The sequence below is a fragment of the Pteropus alecto genome, unplaced genomic scaffold (genome assembly GCF_000325575.1).
Source record: "Pteropus alecto unplaced genomic scaffold, ASM32557v1 scaffold78, whole genome shotgun sequence".
NCBI lineage: Eukaryota > Metazoa > Chordata > Mammalia > Chiroptera > Pteropodidae > Pteropus > Pteropus alecto.
The window spans coordinates 6,431,859-6,442,479 of NW_006443124.1; the positions used below are offsets into that span (position 1 = coordinate 6,431,859).

General features: G+C 36.6%; 1 protein-coding gene and 1 pseudogene across 7 annotated transcripts in view; one reads left to right on the forward strand and one right to left on the reverse strand.

Moving 5' to 3' along the window:
• Positions 1-10,621, reverse strand: part of CTNNA1 (catenin alpha 1) — a 301,788-nt gene that overhangs the window by 141,753 nt on the left and 149,414 nt on the right. Inside the window, exon 1 of one of the 7 annotated variants that reach the window (XM_015598071.2) lies at positions 10,489-10,507. The exons of 3 other annotated variants lie outside the window; for them this stretch is intronic. The gene's annotated coding sequence lies outside the window, so the exon portion shown is untranslated. Of the gene's footprint in view, positions 1-6,628; positions 6,648-8,227; positions 8,247-10,285; positions 10,306-10,488; positions 10,508-10,621 lie in introns of those variants that run through there. 3 more of the 7 variants (XM_006923059.3, XM_025040778.1, XM_025040780.1) reach the window with 3 other exon arrangements.
• Positions 6,732-6,850, forward strand: LOC112472104 (annotated as a pseudogene).

A 10,621-nucleotide genomic window follows, 5' to 3' on the forward strand; every position in this document is an offset into this window, starting at 1 on the left:
AACAAAGAAGCCAAAAACATACAGTGGAGAAAGGAAAGCCTCTTCAATAAATGGTGCCGGGAAAACCGGAAAGGCCACCTGCAAAAGCCTGAAACAAGACTGTTGTCTATCACCACACACCAAAATTCACTCAAAATGGATTAAGGACCTGAATATAAGACCTGAAACAATAAAATGCATAGAAGAAAACATAGGAACGAAACTCAAGGACCTTGGACCTAAAGAGGATTTTATGAATTTGACCGCCAAGGCAAGGGAAGTAAAAGCTAAAATAAATGAACGAGACTACATTAAACTAAAAAGCTTCTGCTCGGCAAAAGAAATCGTCAACAAGGTAAAGAGACAACCATCCGAATGGGAAAATACATTTACAAGCAAGACCTCCGATAAGGGCCTAATATCCAAAATATACAAAGAACTCATACGACTCAGTAACAACAAAAAAATGATCCAATCAAAAAATGGGTAGAGGACCTGAACAAACACTTTTCCCTAGAGGACATACAAATGGCCAACAAACATGAAAAGATGCTCAACGTGGCCACCTATTAGGGAAATGCAAATCAAAATCACAATGAGATACTATTCACACCTGTTGAATAGCTATAATCAACAGGACAAGTAATAACAAATATTGGAGAGGATGCAGAGAAAAAGGAACCCTTCTACACTTCTAGTGGGACTGCAAATTGGTACAGCCACTATGGAAAACAGTATGGAGGGTCCTCAAAAAACTAAGAATTGATCTACCATATGATCCGGCAATCCCTCTACTAGGTATTTACCCCAAAGACTTGAAAACCTATATCTGAAAAGATATTTGCACACTGATGTTCGTCGTATCATGATTCACAGTGGTCAGGACATGGAAGCAACCGAAATGTCCCACGATAGATGACTGGCTAAAGAAGCTGTGGTAATATATACAATGGAATATTACTCAGCTATAAAAGATGAAATATTGCCATTTGTGACAACATGGATGGACCTCGAGATAATCAGGCTAAGTGAAATAAGCCAAACAGAAAAAGTTGAAAATCACATGATGTAACTTATATGTGGAATATAAACCTAAAAGCAACAAATGAGCAGGACAAACAGAAACTCATGGACATGAAATATAGGCTACTGGTTACCAGAGCACTATAGACTAGTGGTTACTAGTGGGGTGAGGGAGGAGGGGAGAGGTAGACGAGGGTAAAGGGGGTCAAATATAGGGTTTGGGGGAGGGCAAAGTGGGTAAAGGGGATCAAATATATGGTATCTGAAGAAAACTGAACTTTGGGTGGTAAACACACAATAGAATACACAGATGTCAAATGATAATGTATACCTGAAAATTATATAATTGTATCAACCAATGTTACCCCAATAAACTTAATTAAAAATTTAAAAACTGTATTTTACCTACTTCCCCCCAAAATTAAGTTATTCATTACAAAATTTTAATGCAAATGATTTTTTTCTTCTGTAAAGCTGTCTTTTAAAAACATCCTTACAAATGAAAATTATAATAACTTTTATAATATAATTTCCTCTCTTCTTTTACTATAATGGGAACATGGAACAGATGACAAGAAATTTTAAAAATCAACTCACATTACCCATATAATACTTGTTCCAAATGATCAAATCTTTGTTACAAATATTTAGAATAACACTCGAAGCTGCCTTCTGAACTATATTTACATTATATGCATTACTCCAAACTTATAGCCAGTGAAAAAGCACAAATTAAATCCCAATCAAAAAGTGGGATTGATAGATGACAGGCTATCAACAAGTAAATAGAAATGCATGCAATTTCAAGCTCCATTAGAAACGAGGTTGGGGCATGGCTGCACATGGAGAAGAAAAAGTTTGATAGGAAAAAACTAAAGAAAATAATGAACATTTAGACGCTCCCACAGAGAAAGGGCACTGTTGAAGCTTTATTTTAAAGCGTAGTTATTTCTGCACAATTTGAACTTTCAATAATGGATGAATTTAGTAGAGTGCTCTTGCAAGTGAGCAAACTGTATGAGATGAGGCAAGTTAAACCAGACTGTCCACTTCCCTACAATGTTCCGCCCATTGGACCCACGCCCACAACATGGGAGGTTGAGGGGACTACCATGCTCCACATCAACACCCTCCAGGTCTCTCCAGGTCTAGATGCAAGCACACAGGCATCTGGGCAAATTTTTGGAACTGTTGCTCTGAGAGTCTCCCAGATGCCTGATGTGTTTAACTTTATTAAGAGAAAACGGAAAGTACTAATAAGATTTAAATCCTCCAACATGTACAATAGATTCAAAATTCCTTTAAGACTTCTAAGGGTGTGGCTTCACAGTCACTCATGAGGAAAAAATAATTTGAGCTGGGATTGACTTCACATTTTTCACTATTTGTTTATCTCTATAGAGACCGTTGAACTGGCAAAAAAAAAAGATATTTTGAATTAATTTAACTTTCATTTCTTTCATATTTCATACGCAGCAAAATTCTGGTGTACTATTCTATGAGTTTTGATAAACTCAAACAGTTGTGTAATCACCTCCACGATAAAGATATAAAAAAGTCAAATGACTTTACTTTCACAATGCATGTACATATAACTAAACCACAGTATATAAATGCACAAAATATTGTTAGCTTCAAGAGTTAATTTGACGCCAACCTAATACAAAGCTACAGTAATCAAAACCATGCGGTGTTGGCATAAAGACATAGAGACCAACCCAATAGAATAGAGTCCAGAAACAAACCTTCTGATACAGAGTCAAGTGATTTTTGACAAGGGTGTCGAGATCATTCAATGAGGTGAGGACAGTCTTTTCAACAAATGGTGCTGAAAAAACTGTAAATCTGCATGTAAAATAATGAAATTGGACCATTACATAGTATCATATACAAAAATTAATTCAAAATGGATCAAAGACCTAAATGTAAGAGCTAAAACTATAAACTCTAAGAAGAAACCACAAGGCAAAAATTTCATGGCATTGGATTTGGCAATGATTTCTTGGATATGACACGAGGCAGAGGCAACCAAAGGAAAAAAATAGATATATTGGACTTCATCAAAATAAAAATGTTTGACTATCAAAGGACATTGTCAACAGAGTGAAAAGGTAACCCAGATAATGGAAGAAAATGTTTTGCAAATCATATATGTGATAAGGGATTAATATCCAGAACAGAGAACTCATAAAACTCAACAATCAAAACACCAAACAACTGGATGACGTGCAAAGGATGTGAACAGACGTTTCTCCAAATATACGAATGGACAATAAACACATAAAAAGACACTCGACATCACTAATCATTAGAGAAATGCAAGTCAAAACTACAGTGAGATACCACCTCACACTCATTAGGATGGCTACTATCAAAAAATATATATATGTATTGGTTAGGACGTGAAGAAATTAGAATCCTGTGCATTGCTGGTAGGAATGTAAAATGGTATCATCACTGTGGTTTAACAGTATTGCAACTCTTCAAAAACTTAAAAATAACTTTACCATATAATTTAGCAATTCCACTTCTGGGTATATAACCAAAAGAATTGAAAGCAGGGTCTCAAAGAGGTATTTGTACACGCGTGTTCTAGCAGCATTATTGAGAGTAGCTAAGATATTGCAAACCAAGTGTTCATGGGCAAATGAATGAATAAGCAAAATGTGGTGTATGTATACAATAAAATATCACTCAGCCTGAAAAAGGAAATTCTCACATATGCTACAACATGGATGAACCTTGAGACATTGTGTTAAGTAAAATAAGCCAGTAACAAAAAGACACATACTGTATGATTCCATTTATGAGGTAGCTACAGCAGTCAGAGACAGAAAGTAGATTGGTGGTTGGCCAACGGTTTAGATAAGGGGGAATGGGGTGTTCTCATTTAATAGTTTTAATTTTGCAAAATGAAGACTTCTAGAGATGGATGGTGGTGATGGCTGCACAACAATATGAATGTACCTACGACTATTGACCTGTACATTTAATAATGGTTAGGATGGTAAGTTTTTATATGTATACTATATACCACAAGAAAAATTAAGAAAAAAAAAAGTAAATTCTGGCACATGCTTCAACATGCATGAACCTTGAAGACATTATACTAAGTGAAATAAGCCAGACACAAAAGGAAAATATATGATTCACTTTTATAAGGTACCTAGAGTAAGGAAATTCAGAGATGGAAAGAAAGAATAGAGGATACTAGGGAGTGAGGAGAAGGGAAGATGGGGAGTTACTGTTTTGTACAGAGTTTCTGTTTAGGAGGATGAAGTTCTGAAATAGTGATGATGGTTGCACAACACTGTAAATGTACTTAATGGCACTAAACTGAACACTTGAAAATGGTTAAAATGGTAAATTTTATGTTATGTATTTTTAACCACAATAAAATAAAAGTTTTTAAAGAGTAGCAAACCTGTTCCCTCAGGAATTTCACTTCTAAGAAGTTATCCTAAAAAAAAAAAATCGAGGATGGGCAAAAGATTTGGCTACAAACTAAAGCAGCTCTGGAAGCAAAGCTACGTAATAGGAAGGAATCATTAATATGCTATGTCAGTTAAAATTGTACCATTAATTATATTTCGTCAATTCTAATGCAGACATTTCACATTTTAAATCTCTAAAATCTGGATACGTCTTACAATTGATGGCATTTCCTAGTTTATTTGGCAGTGTTTCTTAGTCGGACATAAAGGTTAATCTCATTAGGGGAAATGTTTAAGTTATGATGAGTGGAGTGGACAGTTGATTACAAAAGGGTATGTAAAGTAAAATAGTTTTTATAAAAGTTACATAGTTAATATACATGCCTATAAAAAAGATTAGATATACACCAAAATGTTAAGTATTTATCTCTAAGTGATGTAAAATTGAGCTTCATCTAATAAAGAAAAACTTGAAAAAACTGGATGTAAAGCCATGCCTCCACACCCATATCAACTTGGCACAATCCTACACATAGCATAAGTACATCTACTATAATTAATTCAGTATTTGTTAAATAGTATCTGCTATGAGTTTAAAATGAGACAGGTCTCACAGGAGGCAAGAAGATATAAAAGAATGTAACTGCCTTGAAGAAGCTCAGCATCTGACAAAAGAATTTATGGTCTAGAAGAGTCTTAAGGAAAGTAAATCGTCAACTTAATGCTATTTTCTTTCTTTCTTTTTTAAACGCCTACAGCACCTGGTATTCCAAGGTGGTTTCTCATCCAAGTACTAACCAGGCCCGACCTTGCTTCCGAGATCAGATGAGATCTGGCATGTTCAGGGTGACATGGCCATAGATTTTAATGCTATTTAAATACTACACTGGTTAACTAGTTTTATTCGTAAGACAAACCATTTAATATGAATAAAAACATGTCTTGTCCAGCACTCCATAATTAAAAGGATAAATTAGCATTTTATCACATAAGAAGTTAAAATAGTCTTTATAAACAATCTTATTCATTACACAGATGACAAAGTTCAAACTTTAAACTCTTGTCTGGGACTCACAGATTAAAAACTAAAAGCACATTATAATAGTTTATCACGTAATAGACATATAATCAATGACATTAGCAATAGAAGAAACCGTACTAAATAATTCTTCACTGTTTATTATGACTTTTCAAGAATTACATTTTTAAAAAATTCTCTCCCCAGGTTTTCCTTGCTCATCATGTTATCACTGTGCTGGAGGATAAATTAGCTACAATAATAACTTAGTTCTGTCCTCAAGGTATCCAAAGTTCAGCTGAAGAGGGAAACATACACACACACACACACACAAAAGCTCCATGACATTGGATAAGGCAATCATTTCTCAAATATAACACCAAAAACACAGACAACAAAAGAAAAAAACAGATAAACTGGACTTGATCAAAATTAACAATTTCTGTGCATCAAAGGACATTATCAACAGAGTAAAAAGAAAATCCATAAAATGAGAGAAAATATTTGAAAATCATCTATCTGATAAGGGATTAATATCCAGAGTATATAAAGAACTCCTACGACTCAACAACAACCAAAAAAACAACAATTCAATTAAAATGGGCAAAGACCTAGAGATTTCTTCAACGAAAATATACAATTACCAAAAATGGAAAAGATACTCAACATCACTAATCATTACAGAAATGCATATTAAAAGCACCATGAAATATCACACCTTACATCCATTAGGATGGCTATTATTTAAAAAAAAAAAAAAAAAAAGAGGAAAATAACAAGTATTGGTAAGGATGTGGAGAAAGTGAAATCCTTATATATTGCTAGTAAAAAATGTAAAATGGCACAGCCATGCCACTGTGGAAAACAATATGGCAGTTTCTCAAAAAATTAAAAATAAACTTAACATATAATCCAGTAATTCCACTTCTGGGTATATACCCAAAAGACTTAAAAGCAAGGACACAAACACATTTTGTACATCCATGTTCATATCAGCATTTTTATCCAAAAAGTTGAAGGAAGCAACCCAAGTATCCATCAAAAAACAAATAAAAGAATATTATTCAGCCTTAAAAGGAAATTCTGACACATGTTAAAATATGGGTGAACCTTAAAGGTATTATGCTAAAATAAGCGAGTCACAAAAAGACACATATTGTATGATTCCACTTACAGTAGTCAAATTCAAAGAGAAAGTACAAAGGTAGTTGGTTGCCAAGGTCTGAGGGAGAGAAAACGGGAGTTGTTTAATATGAGTTTTGGTTTGGGAAAATGAAGTCTACAGCCATGCCACCCTGAACACGCCCAATCCTGTCTGATCTCGGAAGCTAAGCAGGGTCGGGCCTGGTTAGTACTTGGATGGCAGACCACCTAGGAAGACTGGGTGCTGTAGGTATTAAAAAAAAATGTAAAAGTTCTGGATACAGATGGTTGTGATGGCTGCATGACAATGTGAATGCACTTAATGCCACTGAAGTATACATATGGAAATAGTTAAAATGGTACATTTTGTTAAGCATATTTTACACCAAAAAAAAACAAACAAACAGGATATGAGTAAGAATGTCATAATCAGGTGCAAATTCTATAATTTCAGATAAATTAAAGACCACTTTCAGCAATGATGACCAATGCCTCAACGGACAAATGCTTTCAGAGATGGATAGCATTTGTGTCAAAGAAGGATCAAACATCACAGTACATCCCAGTACAAATGGCTGGAAGATGCAGAGGACATGTAGCAACAATTAACAGTAGAAAATAAGGCTGAAAAAGTATGATAAGGCCAGAATTTAGAAGGCCTTGAATGCCAATCTAAGACTAACCAGTGCAGCAATGAGACAGCAGTAAGTTTCTCAAATGAGAATTTTGCTTAAACGTAAAAGACTGAATAGTGGAGGAGAAGATAAGAAGAAATTCAAGTAACTTTGGCAAACACTTTTTGAGCAACCATATGTTCTAGATTCTCAGATTAAAAACTGAAGGGAGCAGAAGGACACGTAGCGACTGCAAAGGGACAAAAAGGGATTCCTAGAGTACCAGTAATTTTCTATTTCTTGATCAGGATGGTGGATATGGGTAGTAGTCACTCAATTCATTAAGCAGGTATTCATGACTTGAGCACTCTTCTACATACATGTTATACTTTAATTTTAAAAAGTTTTAAAGATAAAATAAAGACCTAGACCTCACTTTTAAGAAACCCCCAGCTGGGAAGAAATCTTCCATAAAAATATTTACCAAACAGTATGAAACATGCAATCACAGAATTTATACAAGGTACCCAAGAAGCACTAAGACACAAGAGAAAACCCAGAGGCATGACGTCTAAGGTGGGTTTTAGAGAATGAGTTCGTCAAATGGATGAGGGAAGAAAAAGGGTACTCTAGGCAAAGAAAAAAAATAAATAGGAAAAAGGTGACAAAAAAAGCAACAGAACAATTTATCCAGAGAACTACAAGTAATTTCAATAGCTCAAAGATAAAATAATCTAAATGAGAGTGAAAGCATAGAGAATGGAAAAAGGAATTTATTTAAGATAAAAACCAGATGGAGAAGATTTCATCTCAGATTAGATCTAGGTAGAAAAGAGAAGAATGGAACAGAGATGATTCTCAATTTGCCCAAAACAGCAATTTGGTATTCGAAGCTCTACATAATCTGTAGTTCCACTCACAAGCTAGACTCCAGGCATAAAACTTTTTCCTCCTCCATTCAACTAGCATTTTATTTGCCCTCCATGCCAGTTATCATGCCAAAAGCTAAAGCTAACCTGTCCTTGCCTTCAAAGAGCTCACTGGTAGCAGGAACTTCAAACAGCAACATTAATAATAAGGTACAGTACAAGAGAGTACACCATCTGGTAAGAAGAGGTTTGCTACAAGAAGGCAAAGTGCTAACGTGAGTCTTGAGATATGACTAAGAGCTCAGCATGAAAATGATGGAATACAAATGGATTAGAGGAGCCTTCAGGGTACATCACTGAGAAAACAAGTTACAGATAAGCCTAGGCCCCTACGTCTGATCTTTTCTTAAGCTCTCATTTCTCCAAAATACAGCTCCTTCATCTCCACCACCTTCACTCCATCTCCTAATTCAACTTCCTACTTCTACTTGTACAAAAATACAAGTCTTACAAGCACTAGTGGGAATGATCTTCTTAAAAAGGGAATCAGTTCATCAAAATCCCTACAATGGTTTCTTAGAATAAAATCCAAACATGTGATCTGGCATTTCCTGGCAACCTCATTTAAGGCCTTTCCCCACCCCAAAAGAATTCAAGCTACACTGATCGTCTCTTAGGTCTCTAAACACATTTAGTTCTTTCCTGTCTTGAGATCTTTACACAAGCGAAGGATCTGTTCCCCTTTGTCCAGATCTTCACCAGCACACACACCACTACCACCAACGGCCAGGTCAGTCTGTCATGTCTCACAATACTGTAACTCTCTCAAAGAAATTTCACGGCTCTGCCAGTCACTGCTGATCTCCACCTCTAACTTATGTCTCCAGAAGAGAAAGGCATTTCATTTTGGACACGTTGGTTTTGAGAAGCCCCTAGGATACTCAAGCAGCAGTCTGGTGCAGGTAAGACAACCATTCAAAATAGAAGCCTGGACTTTAGCACATAAGTTTGATGACAGGGAGACTGCTCAGAGAAGTGATTCTCAAATTAGAGGGAAGTCTCCCTGATTACTAAGGCATTGTATGGAGTGAGATGTTCCTGATGAGAGCAAGGGTAATGCCACATCAATGGTGTTTAGGACTGAGATATATTGGATAGAATCTTGACTATGAGTGGATTGGAGGGAGAAGAAAAAAAAAAAAAAAAAAGAATGAGAAGCGATAGCCAAAAGTATAAGGAAACCCAGGAGAGAATTTTACAATTCCACAAATTCCTATGCCTTTTATGCTTCCTTCATTGTGAAAACCCTACTGTTTCATCCAGTTCAAATACCACCCCTCCTGGAACCCTTTCTAGTCTTAGCCAAACAACCAGACCCTTCTCCACACCTCCACAAGTTTCTCTTACCCTTAGTATTATGTAAGATTTGACCCACACACAAGTTTCTCATCAGTACTGTTACCACACTTAACACAACCTGCCTTGTCCTACACCTGGGTGTGTTCCTGCCCCATTAACTTGAGTTTTTAGAAGCAGAGACCAATCTTAATCATCTGTGGGCCCTTGAGTGGGTAAAAAAATTTTTAACTTAAAGTCAAGAAGGGTAAATAAGTGGACAAAGATTATGTATATTTTTCCATTCGTTTCTCTTGTAAAACAAAATAACACATCTTAATTAGTTTGATTTACAAATTTGTTAAAGTAACAAACACCTGTGTAGTCTTAAAATTCACTGCTAAATAAAATATCCTCTCATCAAATTGCCTATCATGTTGCAACAATAAGTGATGTAATCATTTCCTTCAACATAAATCTGAAATACCCTTTATTTAGTTGGAGACTTAACATTATCCTTTCTAGATTATTGTAAATTCGGTACAAAACAAACACTAAAAATGTTACAAAGACACATGAGGACAAAAAAGGGTGTCAATACTGGATTTGAGCCAACTGCCGCCTGCATTATTGGGAAGCCATTCCTGCCAAGCCAAAGTTAGGCATTCGGTCAACATTTTTTTCAACAAGTGCTTCACACGCACGCACACGCCTTTAAAAGTCAACAGAAAAGACTGTAATGCCACTCAAGAGAAGTAGGACTAATCTGAGTTAAGTGCGTCCAGTTAACCAGCACAAGAACAAGAAGCCTGAGTAACTTAACAAAGGTTAAAGTGGTACACGCCAAAAGTCCACACGGGTGTGGCGCACCTTCCCAAAGCTGTGTCAGCGAAAGAGAGCGCTCGAACTTTCACATTTGCTCGGGCCCGGGAATGCGGGGGTGCGGGGGTGCGGGCTCCGCGATGTCCTGGATAGCAGACCGGGAAGTTTCGGCGGAGGGAGGGGGAGGCGACCACAGATACCACAAACCACCATCATTTCCCTGGAAAGTCAGTTCTCGAACACTCCCGCACCGGAAACAACGTGCAGACTCCTCGCCACAGGAAAGGCGGCCAGGGGGGCCCAGCGCGGGCCTGGCGCGCGCGCCGGGTCCACTGGAACAAACTTCAGAAACCGGGAGAAACTTTGCCGAGAGGACGCGCGGCG